Genomic DNA, 14,332 nt, shown 5'->3' with positions numbered 1-14,332 from the left:
TAACGATGTAGAATTCCTGCACCATGCCTACCTGGATGCCACCATGTTGCCACCTTGATGTTAATACACTGAACCTCTGAACCTGTAAGCCAGTCCCAGTTAAATGGTGTCCTTATGAGTGGCTTTGGTCATGATGTCTGTTCACAGAAGTAAAACCCTAAGACAGAGCAGATTGACCCTACCACTTCAATAGAGTATGTACTTTTATCAACAGAGATATTCTGAACACAATAACTGTATAATCTTCTAGCTACTTCCTCTTTCAGGTTTTTTCTGGTTCATATTGTACCTTGTCCAGTCTTTGAGAAAAAGCCATTATGGTCTTCAGTTTTGAGCCCTGGGGTTGACTGTCTAATACTACTATGGAAAATGCTTAAAGTCTATATAATGTAACAGCTATGAAGCATGTACTCTGAGACACACCTGATTTTTGTTCCCTTTCTTGCTTCTGAAGTGGAAAGGCTTTGAATCAACAGAAACCTTGAAATATTCTTTAAGTGTCTGTATCTGTGAGCATTTCTATTTTACTAGAGCAACTGAAGACCCCAGGGTATGTAAGAAGTACACCTTTGGTCTGATGGCTTATGAACTGAACAGCCCCATATATTTTACATTTGCTTATTTTAATCCATCAATTTTCACTGATACTACTTCTTTCATGCCACAGGTATCTTTTCTTAAATGCAAATGAAAAACTACAAAAATACTATTTAAATGGCAACTTGATAGGTTTGGAGGCTATCTTCTCAGTGTACTCAAATATCCTGGGGTCATTATCAGGACTTATATTTATTCATAAAGTTTAACTGAATGGATTTGTATTCAATAAATAATTTTGTATATATGCATAAGTTGCAGGCTGATGTCTTATGCAAATGAGGAACTGAATGGAAGATAGCGCTATAAGATGTAGTTCAATAATAGCCATCACCCTTCCTTGTTCTCCCCTTCAGACTCACAATGATTGTGGATCTTTGTCATTCAGTTAATACATGAACTTGAAACAATTTTGAAAGAGACTTTGGAAACCTAACTTTGAGACCATGTTAACCAGAACCTGTAGAAGTTGATTCTCTCCTTCCACTATATGATTCCCAGGGATTGAACTCTGGCTCTCAGACTTGGAAGCAAAGTTTCTTTACCTCCTCAACCATCCCCTATCCTCTAAACCAGGATGTGAATTTCTGGATCAGTATAACAGCTTCTCCATAGTATAGGCTTTGTTATTCTAAATATTTTTTAAAAAGATGAGCTTTTTAAGATCTGTCATACCCTTTTGGAGAGTTTTTATTTATTTCAAATAACATGAATAAACATGTAACAATGCAAATGATTTTGGGGGCTTTATGGAAAGAAAAGTCACATATAGTTACAGATCCTCTCAAAACATACACATGAAAAATATATAGTTCCTTATTTTTAGATGAGTAAATTCTTAGAAGAAAGTTACATAGAATTCACTCATTTAAATCTTTAGTTTTTATTAGCTCTTTGAGAACTTGATATAATGTGTTTTGTTCATATTCATGCCCTCCTCTAACTCCTCCCAGTCTTCTTTACCCAGTCAACTTTGTGCTGTCTGTTTTGTTTTTGTTTCACATAGCATTATGTCCACTTTGTGTTGCCCATATACTCTAAGATGTGTGGCTTCCACTGAAGCATAGGTGGCTTACCAGTGTCCAAGCTATAAAAGAACGCTGACTCTTCCTGTACCAGCTCGAAAATATGACTTAGATCTAGAAATCTGACTAGGTACAGTGAAGGAATTAAAAAAGGACTAACATAAAGACATATGTACAGAAAAGTTGGGGTCAGATAGAATGTGCATTCTTTATTGGAGCTGTACCTACCACTCACTGCAACTGGAAACCTCAGTGTCTTTACTATTTATAATATATGGGGAGGGGTTAGCTAGACTCAACTGGAGGTCTATTTAGTCTAGGGCTATAAATTTCCAGGAAGAGGAAGTTATTATTTTTTGTACACACTGATCAGTCTTATATAACCAATTGTACTTGGACTAGACAACAAAGCCTTTGCTAAAGTCTAGCCTGATCTATATGCAGAAAGGCTTGGCCAATTTCCTATAGGTCCAAGGTCTTGACTTGTCATGGCTTTGCCCATGTCAGCAATTCATATTCATTTAGGACCTCATTCATCAGAACTTCTGCCTCTTGTTACTCCTTAGCTAGGGGGAGGAATTTCGTGTCCTCTTCCCATCTCAATGCTAATATTTGTGCTTGAGCTTGCACAGGTCTTGTGCATGCTATCCCATGCTGTAGGTTCATTTGTGTAGCTACCCCATTGAGTCCAGAAGAGAGTGTTTCCATGTAGCCATCCACAGCCTCCGGTTTTTACTCTTTTCCTACTCCTTCTTTTGCAATCATCCCTGATTCTTGAGGTGAGGGATGTGATACAGATGTGACATTTAGGATTTGGAATGCCACAGTCTCTTATTCTCTGAACCTTTACCAGTTGTTGGTCACTTTATTAATCACAAACTACTGTAAGTAGAAACTTCTCTGATGAGGGTTGAGAGATGCATTAATCTATGGGTATATTTATAAACATTAATAAATGACTTATTACTATATCCATTTAGCAGAATAATAGTAGCAGCTTCTAAATGCTTAAGATCTATCAAGCAATAGATACTTGGCCCCAATAATAGTTCTGGGTATGGGTTTCATTTTGTAGAGTTGGTCTTAAATCCAGTCACAAAGTGGTTGGATAATTCCATGATGTTCATGACACTATTGCACCAGCAAACATATCTTGCTATTCCAGTCACTATTGTAGTTCACTAGGTTCACAGATGGCTAAGATCTATGGTAACTTTTCTTCTGGTAGCACACAAATTACCTATCATAATTAGGCTTTCTATGGCTGTAATGAAATTCCATGAACAAAAGCATGTTGTGGAGGAAATGGTTTATTTGGTTTATACTTCCACATTGTAGTCTATCATTGAAGGAAGACAGGATAGGAACTCAAACAGAGTAGGAACCTGGAGGCAGGAGCTGATGTGGAAACCATGAAAGGGTGATTCTTTCTGAGTTGGTCACCATGGTTTAGTCAGCTTTCTTTCTTGAAGAATCTGGAACCACCAGCCCAGAGATAGCACCAACCACGATGGTTGGGCCATTCCTCCATCAATCCCTAATTAAGAAAGTACCCTACAGTTGGATCTTATGAAGAAAGTTTCTCAGTTGAGGCTCCCTTCTTCCAAAAAACTCTGGCTTGTGTCAAGTTGAAATAAAACTATCCAGAACAGTGCCTTCCAGTATAAAGAAAGCTGACCAGTGGGGATCTAGCTTCAAGGTCAGTACCAGTTTGATTACCTTTGTGTGCTATAATTTAAGGATCTAGCGTCTTCAGCAATAGAGTGTTACTTTAAGTTCTGAAAGATAGCCAAAAAAATGCCCATAACCTATAATGTTTTTATAATAATAATGACTAAGGTTAAAAGCAAGTAACAACAAAATCTGGTATAGAAGTGGGGAAAAGAGAACAATTTTATTCACTGTTTGTGGACTATGCAAACTAGTGCAACAACTATGGAAATCAATTTGGAGATTTCTCAAGATATTAGAAATAGATCATTCACATAATCACCTATACAACTCTGTATATTTTCATAGAGATGCCTGGTCTCAATCAGTAGGAAATAGAAACAAACTTAATGCATATCAGCCAATGGATAGGTAATGAAAATGTGACATATTTACACAATGGAATTAAGAAAAATTTAATTATGAAAGTCACAGTTAAAGCTGGAAACATCTATTTTGAATGAGGCAAGTAAGATATCCTGAAAGGCAGACATTGTATTATTTCTTTCATACATGAATACTAGTTTTGAATCTTTGTATATGTGTTTTACCTGGAATACCTAGAGAGGTCAATACCTTGGAGAGGTATTGACTCACCTGAGGAGACACAGAAATCAGTGGTATAAAGGCTTAAATGGAGAATGATGAAACAGAAGGTAACCCTTTGGTTATTTTAGTAACTATAGTGGGGTTGGGAATGCAAGATAGAGGAAAGGAATTTGAAACTGTATGCTAAAGGTATAGGTACAGGAAAGGGTGAACTCTGGGGCACATTAATGCAGTAGGCTACAGCAAACATCATTACACAAACATGAATCCATAATCTTATCAGTAAAGGAAATTAACTATCATGTGGTCAATAACTGGAATTGGAATTCAAGTCTTCCACATTGTATAGATTGTGTGGGAAAATCACAATTGTTGGATTTTTTTTCAAAGGAAAAGCAAAAATGAACATAGGAAGATTTATACCAGTAGAACAATTCCATGGAGGAATTTAGTGAGTGTTAACTGAAATTTTCAGTCTATGCTTTCCTTACAAAAGGATACAGCAAAGCAGGTCCAGCTCACAGAAAACTTATGAGAGTAGAGTTCAGTATTGTAAAGTACCCACTGGTGGGAGAATAAAATAGAAAATGTAACACAAACAAACTATGGTCACTGTCACATATTATGCAGTAGTCAAAGGCAAAATTGGTGTAAACTTAGGGACAGATTATAGAGTTAAATTAGGTTGGAAAAAGAGCATTAGATAGCTCACAACACACAATTGTCTACACAACAGTTAAAATCTTGAGTGTTGTGTATTTTCAAACATTTTAATTACTCAAACATAAACAAGGAAGATCAGAAGGTAAAACTGATTTATTAGATGCAGAGGTTAGAAAGATGACTTGGGAAAAATCAGACAGAAAGCATGAAAATTTTAAGTAGAAAGACCTAAATAAATGGTGACCATAGCAATGGTCATAGATGAAGAAATGCTAGCTAGAGTCAATTATACATCATACACATCCAATTCTTAGCAGGTAAGAGACAGAAAGGAGAGTTAGAGAAATGGAAAGAAAGAAAAAATCTAATGAAAGTGTAAGATTTCTCAGAAGTGTTTGCCCATCAGGTAAAAGCTTTATAAAGCAACAGAGTTTTCCATTTTTTATTATAGCACTTTTTTTTCATTAAGTTTTATATCTTTCATTAAGTTTTATGTCTTCTGAAGGAGACAAATGCTTTCCAGCCCATCTTAATAGCTCTCCATATATGCCTTCTACATACAAATATATAGGACATAGGACGTGCTAACACACCTATACCACAAACTATATACATGCCCACATACACACTCCCCACATACAAACACATATACTTACATCACATACACAGGGGAAGAAGAAAAGGGAAGAAAGGGGAGAAAAAGAATATTTTTCTGTAGCTATTTAATTTCTTAATTATTTTAGTGAGGTCATTGAAAGTCCTTTGTGGCCTCAAGTTCCTTTTTAAACTCTATTTTAAGCTTTCATATGTATAGTTCATCTTTCTTGTGAGTAATATTGTCAATAAGGCAGCTGATCCCATCAGGTACCTAGGAAGCAATCTCTGTGTTGAAACATTTCCTTTGCAGAGTGGAAGTCACTTCATCTTCAATAGTAAGACAGTGGAGAAAACTCTGGTCCAGCCAACTGGGGGCAAATACAGGTCTTACATGAGGAGAGATGGTGGAAGTTGCTTTCTAAGCTACAGAATTGGGATATCATTAAACTGGCAGAGCCTCAAGACACTGACCAGCATGAGGAGCTGACTACAGTCCCTGACCACATTTAAGTCTTGTCTTTTCTGAACTAACACACCTTTCTTCCAGAATTCCAGACTCACATATGTAACTGCTCTTGACAGAGAAAGTCTTTGGGAAGATTGAGGACAAGCTAACATAGAGTAACATAATTATCACAAGTCAATAGAGAATGAATGAACTGATTCAATCTTTCTAAAACACATATACACATACAATATAGTCATGCTGTTAGTCATAATCTCATTGTTACAATAAATACATAAGAGAGACAATGAGCAGAAAGAGATACATACTTTATCTCACAATTCCAACAGTTTGCTCTTTCACCAGGCTTTCTGGGTGACCACAAGACCATTTGATGTAACAGTGCTGCCCAGCTAATAGTGACTAGAAAATAAAAACAGGAAGGGCTTGGAACAAGGTAAATCCAACAATCCAAGGCACAATCCAACAATTCATTTTCCCCCTTTCAAGCCTCACATTCTATATCCTCATTGCTTCCCAATAATATCCTTCAATCATGAATCATCAAGGGACTAATATATTGATAAAGGCAGAGTCCTCATAGTCACTGACCTTTTAGTAGTATTCCAGATAGAAACTAGCCCCTCAGCACATAAGCCTCCTTGAAGAAGCATTGATTTAGTTCTGTATTTATTCTGGGAGAATGTCATACATGTAAACCATGTATTTTGATTGTGTCCAGGCTCCATTTTTCCCTCCAACTCCTTCCAGACAGTACCCCTACCATATGTTCCTCCTAATTTCACATTTTCATATGCATTGATATATACTATACCACTGATTCAAACGTGTGCTACTTGTTCGTACATAGGTGTAAGGTATACACAGGTGTAATATTATCCACTAAAGTAAGGGGAATCTAGCAAGAGCAAAAACACGAGGGAAATGACATTTTCCCCCAACAGCTGTCAACTGGCAATAGCTCTTCAGCCATAGTGGGGCCTCATACAGGCAGATATACCTGACAACACGGTAGAGTGTGAATCCACAGGACTATGTGCATGCTGTTCACCTCCTCTAAGTCTGTCTAGAGGGTCTCGAGGAAAATCAGGTTCATTTCTACAGAGACACCAAGGACTTCTGGTTATGAATCATAAAAGAAAAGAGTAACACTATATAGACTAAACAGGTTATATTTAGAGATAAATATGGATACATACATCCATATATGTATGTAACAATGAAAAATATATGAAGTTGAAAGAGAGCAAGGAAGAGTATACAGAAGGGCTAGGAGAGAAAAAGAGGGAGAAAGAAATAATGTAATGATGCAAAAGAAAAGAGAATTTAAGAGACCTGTCTGTATGGAGAGTAATATCAGAATCTTAGTCAAAGGTGTTTTGAAATAGAGGCATTCCAGCATACAAGAAAATGAGCAGATATGTCCAAACCCTCTCTCTAAGCCAATCTGTTGTGAATGCCAGGTAGCATTTGTATTATTAAATTCACAGTAAATAACAGGTACACAAGAAGTAAAGAAAGGAAGTTCTGTGTTACCCAGTGGGGAGAACTTTACATCAAAAGTCCACTTTGAACATCTGTCCAAGACATTTCCAATCTTACCTACCTGTGGGACCATGATGGCCCAGGGTTACTGAGAAAAAGGGCTGAGGACACTTCAATCCCAGATACCTCAAACATGAGAATGGCAGGAGTTGGCTAGCTCCTCTCACCCAACCATAAGGCTGGCTCCCCTACCATCAACCTTAGTAAGATTGTTATCAGGCTTTACTCCATGTTTAACCTTATATGTCTCCTCCTTCCCTATCCCTCCAGGTCCTGAGTATATAGATGAAGCATCTCCCAGCACCTCTGCACTGGCCAATGGTACATAGTCACACAAACCTAGCCCCAGAGACCCTGGCCACCTCCCCAGGGGCATAAGTACCCCTTCTCCCTTCTCCCTTCTCCCACCACCCACAATAAACGAATCAGATCTCTGAAGCCGCTTCCAAGGGTGTTCATTACTTCCTCATCGCATTCATCCATGACCAAGGTCCTGCTCAATTCACATGCTTGGCTAATTTCCCTCCTGCCAGTCCAGCTCAGTGTGCAATGTGCCTGGCTACCCCTAGGGGGATGCAGACATAGGGTGACACTAACCCAGACACCTCTGGGCTGATAGTCAAACTATCAAGTACACAGAGTCCACCCAGCACCCAGAGCACCCCGAACTCAGGTCAGGAGTCTTTTCATTCTTTATAAAAATAAGTCAGGGCTTGAAATATAAAAGGGAATGTGGAACTACTTTACCTTGGTAAAAATGTTTCTTTCAAATAGACATGAGAGTTACATAGTATAAGACATAATCCTTGAGCTATGGAGATTGCTCTATTGGTAAATGCTTACTATGTAAGACAATAGTGTGAGTTTGATACCCAACATATATTTAAAAGGCCTAGCAAGATGGCCTGCACTCATAATTCTATCATTTGGGAGGAGGAAGCAGGCTTTCCTTGGGCTAGCTAGCCAGCCTTAGCAAACTCCATGCTGTGGAGTGATTGTTTCAAAGAGAAAAAGATGGATAACATTGAAGAATAACAGCTGAGGTTGACGTTATCCTCTGGGACCATCATCATTTACAACTGCCCCCCAACACACACACACACACACACACACACACACACACACACACACACACAGATACACACACACATATTCAGTAGTTTAGAGATATTCTGTACACACATATATACACACTCATTTGAATATATTAGTTCAGTTTTCACACACTAAAGTTATAAATTAAAAATCATTTTTTTATTAAAAGTATCCCCAAAAAAGTTCTAGGTTCCTGAGATTTTTGACAATTATATCCTTGCATTGTGCTATCTGTGTGAGGCACTGGGATTCTTCTCCAGGTTAAAGGTTAAATTGTAAATGGCTGGAGAGTCTAGCTCTGTGCCCTGTGCTCAGAATACTGAATTTATTACTCAGTTATGTCATATCTTGTATTCAGGGTAAACAGCCTCATTAAAAGTGTAATGCAAAGGAGATTCAAATTTCCCAACAAGGTCATAGAGGTCAACTGAGGGAGGAGGGTGGGCAGTCAGTGAGCCAGGCCTCTGACTCCCAGTTGCTTCATCCTTGTCTCACCAGCTGTCTACACACTGTGTCATCTTAAGAATGGTATCATTCAAGAAAGGAGAAAAGGTTAGGTTCCAAATTCAAAGGGAAGGAGCCAAAAATCTCTCCAGAGGTTTCAAACAGTGGTGATGTGAATGAAATGTGGTAGCAGCCAGCCAGTTAAGGAATCCCCAAAGCAAAACCAGCAGCCTCGTCCATGAGGAGTGGGTGGATTTCTGACCTGACCTGAGGCACAGCAGGGAGACAAGTCCTTTACCTGGAACGCAATCTCCTTTACTCACCCCATTAACTTCCACCTGAAATGCTTCAGACTCAAAACATCTGCAGAAGCCTCCTATTCAAAGCCCTCTTTATGTTCTCTGGCCCTTATGGGTAGTCTCTTTACCTTGTGATCCTGCAGAATGGACACCCTGCTTTTAGGAAAGCAGCAGTGCCGGGTTTTTTTTTTTTCTGGCTCCCCTTTCGGGTCTTACTAGTAAAACTTATACTCTTTTCTTCTTAGCAGCACAAGGTGACAGTGAATAACCAGAGGCTCATATCTGCTTCCTAGCTACAGGGAAAAGCCTAGGGGACTGCCCACAGAACCACCTGTCTTTGCCCTCCATTAAAGAAAAGCACCCAGGAGTGAAGTGCCCATAATGACTTGCTCTCACACCAGAATAATTCTCTCTCTCTCTCTCTCTCTCTCTCTCTCTCTCTCTCTCTCTCTCTCTCTCTCTCTCTCTCTCTCTCTCTCTCTCTCTCTCTCTCTCTCTCTCTCTCTCTCTCTCTCTGTGTGTGTGTGTGTGTGTGTGTGTGTGTGTGTAATTTTTCGTTCTGGGTATTGAATTAAGACATTGCATATGCTAGGCCAGTGTAGTACCATTGATTAGCACTCCCTACCCCTACAATAATAGAGTCATAGATATTTTAGGACAAATGATTTAGTTACATTCACACAGGTGGCATAAAGATAATATTTGGAGTATTCAGTAAGAAAAAAGGGACAAACAAAGCATGTTAAAGACTTTCTATGTTGTGAATCACTTTCTTAGGCAGGAAGATACAATTTCACGTTTTACGGTATTATGGGATGTTAAAGATGGTACTGTCCTCTTCGTGCCCACACGACAGGAGAATGTCATCTTTCTCTCAGAAAGGAGTATGTAGTGAGTTAGGGCATACATTTCTAACATACCAAGCCTTGCAGTGATAACACTTGCTTTACTAATTGGGCAGTAGTGATATTTAATGGTGCTGGGAGAAGTTTCAGGACTAGTTAGCTTCACTCAACTGCCTCTGTAACTGTGCTTCAAACAATTTTGATTGCTAATTTTAGAAAGAAAAGGGGGGAGGGATAGTCTCACATTTACCCACCATTAGCAACTATAATGGGGTGAGATTTTGCAGATTGAAACGTTTTTGCTTTGTGTGAAGATGGGGATCATGAAATGTCATTATTAAGTAGGACATGCAGCACACCAGTTTCACCTCTTCTGTAGAAGCATGCCACAGAAACTTTAATATTCATCGGATATCTACTGATCTATCTATCATTTATCTATCTATCTATCTATCTATCTATCTATCTATCTATCTATCTATCTATCTATCATCTATCATCTATCTTTCTCTATTGATGTCTACCTGTTCACATCTATTTTAACTTGGTCTCAAGTAAGACCATCTTCCTCCAGATATGATTTGACCATACACTATTACCCTCCCATGTCACATGTATTACTCTTCCATTCCTTGGTTTTGATTCTACTGTCCTGTCTTCTGTAAATATATGACTTTGTACATCTATAAAGTATAGAATATGCTTTTTTTTATTAGATGTTTTCTTTATTTACAATATCTCCTTTCCCAGGTTTCCCTCCAAAAAAAAGAAAAAGAAAAAAAAAGAAACTAAAACAAACCCCTGTTCCCTACCCCTTCCCTCTGCTCACCACCCACCCCTCATGCTTACTGGCCCTGGCATTCCCCTACACTGGGCATAGAACCTTAGAACATGCTTTTTTAAGAACAACTAAACCATGAAATCAAGAGTATTAATGAACCTTTCCACATATGACCATTAAGCTATTTTATAGTATGATATTTGGGTCATATATTCCTAGAATATGATGAGTAAAATGTGTGATAAATGAAGAAATAAAAGTGAGGCAAGTAGATCAATATAGGATGGCCACAGCCATATATGACTCTGAAGGTCTACTAACCTAGGAAGCATTGCTTGGCTTTCATTCCAACCAGGTACCAATAAACCATCCTTAACTTGTTCTATAGAGAGATGAAAAGCAAGAGGCAGAGAAAGAACATGATGATGAGAGAGGGAGAAAGTTCTCCCTGTACCTGACAGTAAGCTGATCAACTAACTGCAAAGACAATGATTAATAGCTAGTGTGATGTTTTCATGTACAGCAAGCTCAGCAGTCAAAAAGAAGCAGGCAGGTCCTCTTCCCCACCTACTCTCCCTAGCACTTCCGTTAGTACTTGGCCAGTTAGGGCCAGCTATTCTGAATCTGCTTTTTCACATCCCGAACACTGCCAAGTACTGTGATTGTCACCATTCCCATGCCTTATACAGAATTAGCTTTATCTCTAGCCACTTAATAATAATATTACATAAAAATGAAAAACACAAAATAGGAAGTTAGATGTATAATGCTAAGAAGTGTGTTTGGGACAAGTAAAAACACTAGATATAAAAATTGTAAGAAATGTGTGGCAATCAATGTCAGTGATTAGAAAGGCTTGTGAGTTAGAGGAGTTGAGGTCACTGGTAACACAATTTAGAAAAGAAATTGTGAGAAGTCTATTCCAGTGACAAACACCTGAGATCATTGTCTGAAAAGAAGGAAACATTCTGCCTCATGAAGTCAGAGGATTTGGCCATAGTCAAGCAGATAACTTCTTTAGGGCTTTCGTTAGGCAGTGAGTTGATTCTGTTCTACTAGAATCTACTTCTAACATTTCTACACACATTTTGTAGAGTGTCACAGAATAGAGACCAACCCTCATCTACTGAGATCTAACCTATAAAGGTACGTCTTATCTGAATAAACTGATGAAGTTAGAAAAATATAAAAGTATCTTTTATTTGCCTGTATAATTATCCTCTTAGAGGCTTACTGCTGAATAATCTCACCCTTTCTAGTTCTTTATGAACTTTAGTTGGCTGGTTCAACTCAGCTGCTCTGGCTCAAAACTCTTCTCCAAGTTGACTGATTCAAACTGGGCTTCTGATTAAATTGCTCTGGTTGGCTTCAAACTAACTTTGGCAATCTGTTCTAATCTTCTGGCTCCTTCTCATTCTCTGGCTGCTCTGTCTTCACCTGTGTCTGTGACTTTTTAGAATTTAACTAAAATGAAGGCACAGAATGCCCAAACTTATGAGACACAATGAAAGCAGTGCGAAGAGAAAAACTCATAGTTCTGAGTGCCTTCATAAAAAAATTGGAGAGATTATATTCTTATTATTAAACTCTGAGTAACACCAAGATTACAAAATTTAGGCTAATTTTATCTCTCTTATAGAAGCAGAACATGCTGATCCACAGATTTGTAGACAGAACAATAGAACAAGAGACTTGAATTCTATGTTGGCCTATATAAGATTTATTTTAAGATGAAGTTATTTAACATATCATGGCAACATATCTAATTATTTACAAGTAGTCCAAGGTAAATGCTTAATCTAAAAAAAACAAATCTGAGATTTTTTAAAGAAATAACAGCAAAGGATTAATTTTCCTCTCCGAGAAAAGACCTAATAATCTTTTCATAGTCTTAGTGTTCCAGAATACTATTTTAATATTTTTATTTATTTCTGAAAGACCTGTAATGTCACTTGTTTATTCCTGGTAATGTGCATCTTTTTGGTTTGCAAACCTTGAGGGTGGTTTTTGTTTGGTTTTGTTGTTGTTTGGTTTGTTTTGGTATGGTTTTTGCTTTTAGTTTGTAATTGTTATTATTTAATTTTTAAAATTGGGTTATTTTTATTTTTATTTAGGTGTGTGTGTGTGTGTGTGTGAAAGTGTGAAAGTGTGAAAGATTCTAAGAAGGTTGTAAAAATGGTGTTGGATTCCCTGGAGCTCCGGTTTGGGCAGTTGTGAGCCCCCTGGTATGGGTACTGGGAACTTACACCTACTCTCTATGAGCAGTACTGACTCTTACGAGCAGAGCCATCTCAGCTGCTACCATTTCTGTAACTTTAAAAAATTGTTTCTTTCTCTCCGCTTGCTTTGGTTTGTTCTACACTTCATTCTGGACTCTTGAAATGGGAGCTTAGATTATTTATTTAAGACATTTCCTCTTCTCTCATGTCTGCATCTAAGGTTACACATTTCTTCCACAGGATTCTCTTCACTCTGTTGCCGACCTTTATGTTGTGTTTTTCTTTTCCTTCAGCCCAGTGTGTATCTTGTCTTTTCTGAGATGTGCTTGAAATGGTGATCATTGATGCATCTTTCCATGTTTTCGTACATTTTCTGTTATTGATTTTTAGTTTTTTCTTCCCTTGTGGTTGGATGGCACACTATGATTTCAATTCTTTTAAACATATGACTCACCTTCTTTATTGGGATACATTTTGTGGATGCTTGAAAATAGCATGCAGTCTGTCGTTAACTGGAATGTTTTATCAGAAAATCAAGAGGGGAAAGAACAATTTAGATCCTATCATTTGATGAAGTCCTTTTTTTTTTTTAACTTTTTATTGGTTCTTTGTGTACTTTACCTCCTGTGCCCCAATCCAACTCATTTACCCCTCCTCTCATACCAACCCTCCACCCTTGCAACCTGCCGCACAACAGAAAAGAACAATCTTGTTGTGTAAGCTGTAGTGTGTTACAGTGTGTGCTACAGTCCACACTTCTTTGCTTGCAAAAGTTCATTGCAATCGTTGGTCTGGTTTAAGGCCTCTGGCTTCTGTTACTCTATCAAAACTGGATCCTCACCAGGACTCCTTGGATATCCTGTTGTTGCCCTGTGTCATGGAGATCCTGCAGATTCAGATCAGATTCAGTAAAACACCAGATTTTTCATGTACTCCAGTTGTTCATGCCACCTACTGGCAAACATGTGACACAACAGCCATACTTGCATAGCTTCTAGGGGCAGGCGATAGAGTTAAGTCCTATATTCTTATTAAGTTTCTATCTAATTGTTTGGATTTCAACAGATTGACTGACTTAAGCACCAGCTCTGAATGTGTCACTGTAGCCTTACTGTTTGGTATGTGTGCTCAGGACTGCATCTCTTCTTCACAGACTCCTTACTACTTCACAGATTACTTAATATCCTTTGGCATGTCTCAAAATTCTCTTTGATCTGCAGTCTACTTCTCCTATTATTAATGCAGCACTTTCATGTTTGCTGAACTAATGTTTGCATAGTATATATTCTTGAAGGTTTTACCTTTAAAGGGTCTATGGGCGTGAAGTGAGTTTCTTCCAGATAGTTTACAGTTGGGTCATACTTGTAATACGTTCTGATAGTCTTTTTTTTTTCCTACTTTTTACTGAAAATTTTTTTACACTCAAATTTTATTCCCCTCCCAGTCCACCCTCCCTACCCACCCTCCAACTGTTCCACATCCCATACCTCCTGCCCT

General features: G+C 38.1%; 1 non-coding gene across 1 annotated transcript; it reads right to left on the bottom strand.

Annotated features, from left to right (window-relative positions):
- Nucleotides 1-13,708: 13,708 nt before the first annotated feature.
- On the bottom strand, nucleotides 13,709-13,840 carry LOC116087913. The gene has a single exon (XR_004117693.1). It is a non-coding gene; the product is annotated as a small nucleolar RNA SNORA17 (small nucleolar RNA).
- Nucleotides 13,841-14,332: the final 492 nt, after the last annotated feature.

The sequence above is a fragment of the Mastomys coucha genome, unplaced genomic scaffold (assembly GCF_008632895.1).
Source record: "Mastomys coucha isolate ucsf_1 unplaced genomic scaffold, UCSF_Mcou_1 pScaffold13, whole genome shotgun sequence".
In the NCBI taxonomy this organism is placed as follows: Eukaryota; Metazoa; Chordata; class Mammalia; order Rodentia; family Muridae; genus Mastomys; species Mastomys coucha.
This window is presented reverse-complemented; position numbering and strand designations above follow the sequence as displayed.